Here is a 6,000-nt window from a genome sequence, read left to right on the forward strand (position 1 = left end):
CATCCTGTATCGCTTGAAATAAAATCCAAACTTCTTCCCAGAGCCTCGAAGGCCTTCCATGGTCAAGTGTCTGGCTACCTCTGCGGCCCCGCGGTCCCTTCACTCCCCTCCGTGCCTGTTGGCTCCAGTCACACGTCACATTAGCCTCTTCCGCTGTGTATCTCTTGCTCTTCTGCTTCTTTCGAGGAGAAACTCAAACTGTCACCTAATCAGCAAGGTTGTCCCTAACCCCCCATCTAAATAGCACCTCCCACTCCCTACCTCCTCCTCTGCCTGACTCTCCTTCCTGTCACTTCCATGTCTTCATAACACCTGGCGTTATAGCACGTTCATTCACTGGTTTGTTTCATGTCAGTCTCGCCCATACAATGCAAGCTCCATCCCAAGACCAGAAAAGCGTCAGGCTGGCCATAGTGCCCCTGCGCACATATGTGTGGAATCGAGGAGTTTGCTTTTCACCTTCCATGAATTGTCCGTCCACGCCCTTTCCCAATTCCTTTTCCCTTTTATTCGAGTTCTTTATGTGGAAACGTATTAATCCACCTTGTCATGTTTTAACAAGTATTTTTCCCAATTGTTCCTTACCTTTCTAACTGTTATGTGACCTCTTTAATGAACAGGAGTTGAAGTTTTTTATGTAGACAGCTTTGCTATTCTTTCCTTGTGTGCTCCCCACTCAGCAGATAATTATTCGGCTAATCCTCTTTCCTAGGTTTTGAAGGTTTCCTTTCATATATTGAACTCTTTAATCCATCTGTAATTGACCTGAGGTAAGGTGGGAGGTGAAGATCCCTTCTGTCTTACCCCCCAATTAGCCAGTTTTTTCCTAAATACCACACATGCGACAATTCTTCCTTTTCCACGAATTTGTGAAGCTTTCTTTATCATAGATTCAATTTTCATATTTCCTAGAGTCTATTTCTGAGTAATGTTACCTGTCAATTATATAATATAATCTTTTTTATTTTTAAGATTTTATTGGGGAATCGGGGGAGGGGAACAGACAAGTTGCTATTCTTTGGTTCTTCAGTCTAGTTGTGGAGGATGTTGCTTCACTGGCCCATGTTGGTATTGTGATCATTGCGCTCTTCCCAGCTGAGGCAGATCGGTCGCCGGCCATTGGACGGCCGCTCACATCGGCTGCCAGCCACTCACGGTAGCACAGCAGCCCACTGTAGCCCCAATGCAGCCTATGCCGTCGCCGGCAACTCACAGCAGCCCAGCTCCAGGTTGAGCTGTTGTTCACCATCTTAGCTGTAGAGGGCAGTGTCACTGGCCCTCATATGTGGGACCCGAACCGGGGCCTTCTGGCGTCCCAAGCCAGCTCTTAACCAACGTGCCACTCGGCCAGCCCTATATAATGTAATCTTATAAGTACTAACTAGCCCTGCAGCCAACCTGTCTGGGTTTAAATCTTGGATCTATGAATTGCTAGCTGTGTGACCTTGGGAAAGTACTTAACCTCTCTGTGCCTTTGTTTTCTAACTTGCAAAATGTGGATGACAATAATACAAAATTGCCACTTTGGAGATCCAAAAATGCTAGCAAATGCCAGCAGTTGTGCATGGTTAAATGTACTACGTAGCTCACAGGGTTGCAATGAGGAGTCAAGTAATTACTAAATGCCAGGTGCTCAGAAGAGGACTCACCCCTCTAACGACACTGGAGTTTGCCCTTATTCACGCACGTGCCGTCCTCATTGTGCTTGCTACGCCCGTTCCTCCTCCCACGGTGCGTGAGCGTGGTGTGGTCCAGTTTCAGATATTCTTCTGGGATTCGGATTGACATTGTGCTGAAGTAGTCAGTTAATTTGGGAAACGGACATCTTTACAATCCTTGTCCTCTCACCAGCCGCACATCGGTCCCCCACTGACTCCAGTCTCGCAGGTGTCTCCGCAGTTAAAGGGAAAAGGGGGACAAAAGAGGGAGGTGTCAGGTGAAGGATCTGGGAACTCCCAGCCCGGTCTGGAGGGTCTGACTCAGGGCTGGAGGGGGACAGGGGCTCATCTTACTAAGTCATCGTGTCAAGACCAAGGCAGTCCTGCCCAAAAGAAAGAATGTCGATGGGAAAATTTCCTGCGTCATTGAATTCCTCCAGCCATAGCAATGGAGGCGCCGGGAAGCTGGCAGGCTAGGCTTCGCATGCTCTTACTCGGAAGTTGTGGACATGGCTGTAAACCCCTCCATTTCCTTGGTGGTCAAGTGGCTGGAGCTGCCTAGGGTGGAAGGACTATTTTTATTATTATTATTATTATTATTATTATTATTATTATTAATGGTTATTATTTATTCATTCATTGGGAGAAAGCTTTCCAAAGGCCCAAATGGCCCGGTGGAGACTGAAGTCAGCACAGCCCCTCAAGAGCTTGGGGCTGCCAGAGAAGACCACCTCAGCGCCCCCAAACACACCAGAGGGCATTTTGGCCCTGAGACCAACCAAGAACGTGGGATGTTAAACCCAGTAAGTGCTGTGCAGCCTTTGCAGAGAGAGGTGCCTTGGGAAGAGAGAGCGAACCGCTGAGGTGGGCTTGCCCCCATCTATCGTCAGCTCTATGCCCAGGTGCCCACAGCGCTGGGGTCCCACAGCAGTGCCAGCGAGGAATGGCCGTGACCGCTGAGCTCGAATGGGTGAGATGGTACCTCCATCTTTTGAAGCAGGATGAAGCTCACCTGGGAGCAGGAGCACTGGAGCCAAGGGGCATCTGAGCAGAAGAACCAGGTGACTTCTGGGGGCGCTGAGCTCTAGGCAGCTGGTCTGGGGCACAAGCGCTGCTGTGTTAGGCCCAGAGCTGCTCTAGAGCGAGTCATTGCCTAGGGCGTGCCAGAGGCCCTGGTTAGTGCCACTTGTCCAGTGGCCTGCACCCAGGCTGCTCTGCCCCTTTCCTGCCCATGCTGGCTGGTGATGAGGGCCTTGTAAGGGACCTCAGGGCACACCGGCCCCCCACACTGGAACTAGGTGCCTTCTCCCTGCACTCAGGTGCCTCATGGGCCCCCCATGCCTAGCACAGTGCCAGCAGAAGTGTTCAGAACTGAGGACAGTCCCACTGTCCTTGAGGCCACTTTTGGCTGACACGTGCATGGCTGGGTCATAGCTCCGGTTTTCATGGGACTGTCCCACCACCGATGCCAACCAGCCCAGGGGAGAAGCCCTGCATATGGGTAGCACAGCATAAGGAGAGGGCACCCTCGACAGGTGCTCTGGAACCCAGGGCACACGACAGTCCCCTCGTCTCATCCCGGTAGACTCCGCTTGGCTGTAGAGCTGCCTTCTGGGAGGAGGGCGATCAGAGGGAAGAATTGGAAAGTCCTGGTTTTACAAATGTGACTTTGCAAAATGAGGCAGAAAGATGAATCTGTGTTCACCATTATTCATTAAGGAAGGTCCTTTATAAATCCCAAATTAACAATTTCTCATTTAGAGATGGGCGATTATCATTCTTTTCTGGCAATTTATAGCTTTCAAAATGCTGAAATATGAAAATTATTGGGGAGAAAAAAGCTCCAGCCGTGGTCATGGAAAATGGAAATCCACTTTGAAGCTATTGATAAGCGTTTTTTAAACGATCAATACTCAAAGTCCAAAAGCAATCACGTACATACGAGTATATGGTAAATGACACGTTTTCAAATGGTCACATGAAGGTGGACATTCTGGGTTCGGGAGGCACAGTGACCTGCATTACAGAAAGCCATGGGGTTAGTCTGGCCGAACTGCACACAACTCAGAGATCCTTTGACTAAGGACAGTGACAACACGGCGTTGAAATTCTTAGTTTTTACAGTGCTCGACTCCTGCCAGCTTTCTAAATAGCCCCACCAGGCACCTCTGGAGGGAGGTGGGTGTCTGTGCAAAGGGAGAATTGTGCAACTACTAGGAATAATGGAGGCCTTTCTGCAACGAGACTTCATGTCATTACCCATGATTTACACCTTCATTGAGGTCTCCCCTGCAGGCGTGTGCTGAAGACGAAGACCAAAACAGAGCACACCCCTGCCTGCACCCCGGACCCCCACTCTGGGTCTAAAATATCACAGCAGGTCCCAGGAGTTCGCGCATGCAGATAATTGAGGCCGTTTAGTGTTACGGGGAAAAACTAGGTTGTGATCATCTTCCTAGGTTGAAGAGGCCGGGGAGCCATCCTTCTAAAGCGTCTCTTGGCACAGCGGTCACTAGCCCATGTGACTGTCGCCCCCCCCCCCTTTGGGGCAGGTGGCACCAGATCCCGTTTGCTAAGTGAGTGAAGAGGGTGATGCTCACTCTGACCCAACCCCACAAAGGACAGACTTGAAGGACAATAGCTTGAGCTGTGGCAGGACAGACCTGGGCTGGGCAGGTAGACAGGCTGTCAATGACAAACTTGAACTACACACAATAGACCTAACCCAGGGACATGCTGTGGAGGAGGGGCAGGTGAGGTCCTTGTTCTCGCCCATCCCTTGGAAGGGGAGCCTGCCCAGGTGCGGGTAAGGATGGACACCACGGCTAATGTCAACTCACCGTGTGTCCAACTCAGCATGGTGACCTTCGCCTGCATCAGCTCGGATCAGCCCTGCTGGTGCTGACAGGGAAACTCAGGTTGGAGACTTAATCATCCAACGATGGGAAGCCAGTTGGTTTGAGTCCACAGCTGTGCACCTAGACCCTAAGCCAGTGGCTACTATGGCCTGATGTTACTATGCATGTCGTCTGTGTTACATCATTCACCTCCTCAGAAACCAAGATGTCTTGAAGGTTGGATCCCTGTGCCTGGTCCTCAGGTGAAGAAACAAAGGTTCAGATGGAGGAGCGGGTTTGGTCAAGGTTGGCTAAGGGGAGTCCCTACTAAGGTCTGACTCTCCCTCCAATGCTTTCTCCTACAAGATCTACCCAATTTTAAATAAATACATGACTCTGCTAAGAAGAGAAGAAAAAAGGGAAACTTGAAACAGGGCCAAGCATCCCCAGGCCCCGACCCCACCATCCCATATCCACCAGCAAGAGTGGTCAAAGCTCTTTCTCACCAGCCTCCATCTCCCACCCTTTCCCCGGCAGGCCAGTGGCGCCCCAGCCGCTGAGCCCAGGGGTCTGGTGTGTGTGTGCCAATGACCTTGGCCACAGCATCCAAGGCTTGTGGTGGAGAGAGATCAGGTTTGGGAGTGACCCAGGCCAGGCCCCAACGTCCTGGTGGAGGCCCCTTCCCCGCCTCCTGGCTGCCACATCTGCAGACGGAGCCTCACCCCTGCCTGCACCCAGGCTGTGAGGCAGGAGTGAGCAGGTAAAACGCTGGGCACAGGGGCGCACCGTTTCTGGTTCTACCTGCACCATAGGCCCCCCGCTACCTGGCCGGCGTGGTAGAAGAGGTGCCCTCGAAGCTGTGACGCAGAACCACGTAGAATGGGTCTGACGACCTGGGCTGCACCCACACGCCTGCAGGGAGGCCCGTCCAGGTGGGGTGGGGTCGGTCCCTCCCGCTTCCTTCGGCGGAGCGAGCGCCTGGCTCAGCTTTTGTCATTCAGAGCCGGCCGCGGTCCCCCGCTGGAGTCCAGCGGCCACTTCCAAATCCCCCCAGGCGCTCAGCTCCCTAGGAGTCCAGGCCAGCCAGGTGCGTCCGCAGAAGTCGGGCGGGGGGCGAGGGGAGGGCGAGAGGGTGGGAGGTGAGGCATCTGAGTCGGCCCGGCCCGGGCAGGGGGCAGGCTTAACGGATCGGGGCTGTGTAATCCCATTTCAGCCTTTGTCATTCGGGCGGCGGCAGAACCCAAGCTGGGGGGCCGGGGCCTTTAAGATGACGCGCGGCCACACCAGAGACGAACCGGCATGACAAAGGCCGCGAGGGGCCCGATGGCGGGGAAATAAAGAGATGAAGGCTTTGCGGGGGGCAGGGGGGGGCGCCCAGCGTGACGTCAGCGTCCAAGGCCGGGTCCTGCCCCAGGCTTTAGCCTGGACTCCTAGGCCGCTGTCCGGCCGTGGGCGCGCCTTTGGGCGGGGCCCCAATTTCGGGTCCGGACCCGAGAGCTTTACCC

The sequence above is a fragment of the Hipposideros armiger genome, unplaced genomic scaffold (genome assembly GCF_001890085.2).
Source record: "Hipposideros armiger isolate ML-2016 unplaced genomic scaffold, ASM189008v1 scaffold_17, whole genome shotgun sequence".
NCBI classification, from domain to species: Eukaryota; Metazoa; Chordata; class Mammalia; order Chiroptera; family Hipposideridae; genus Hipposideros; species Hipposideros armiger.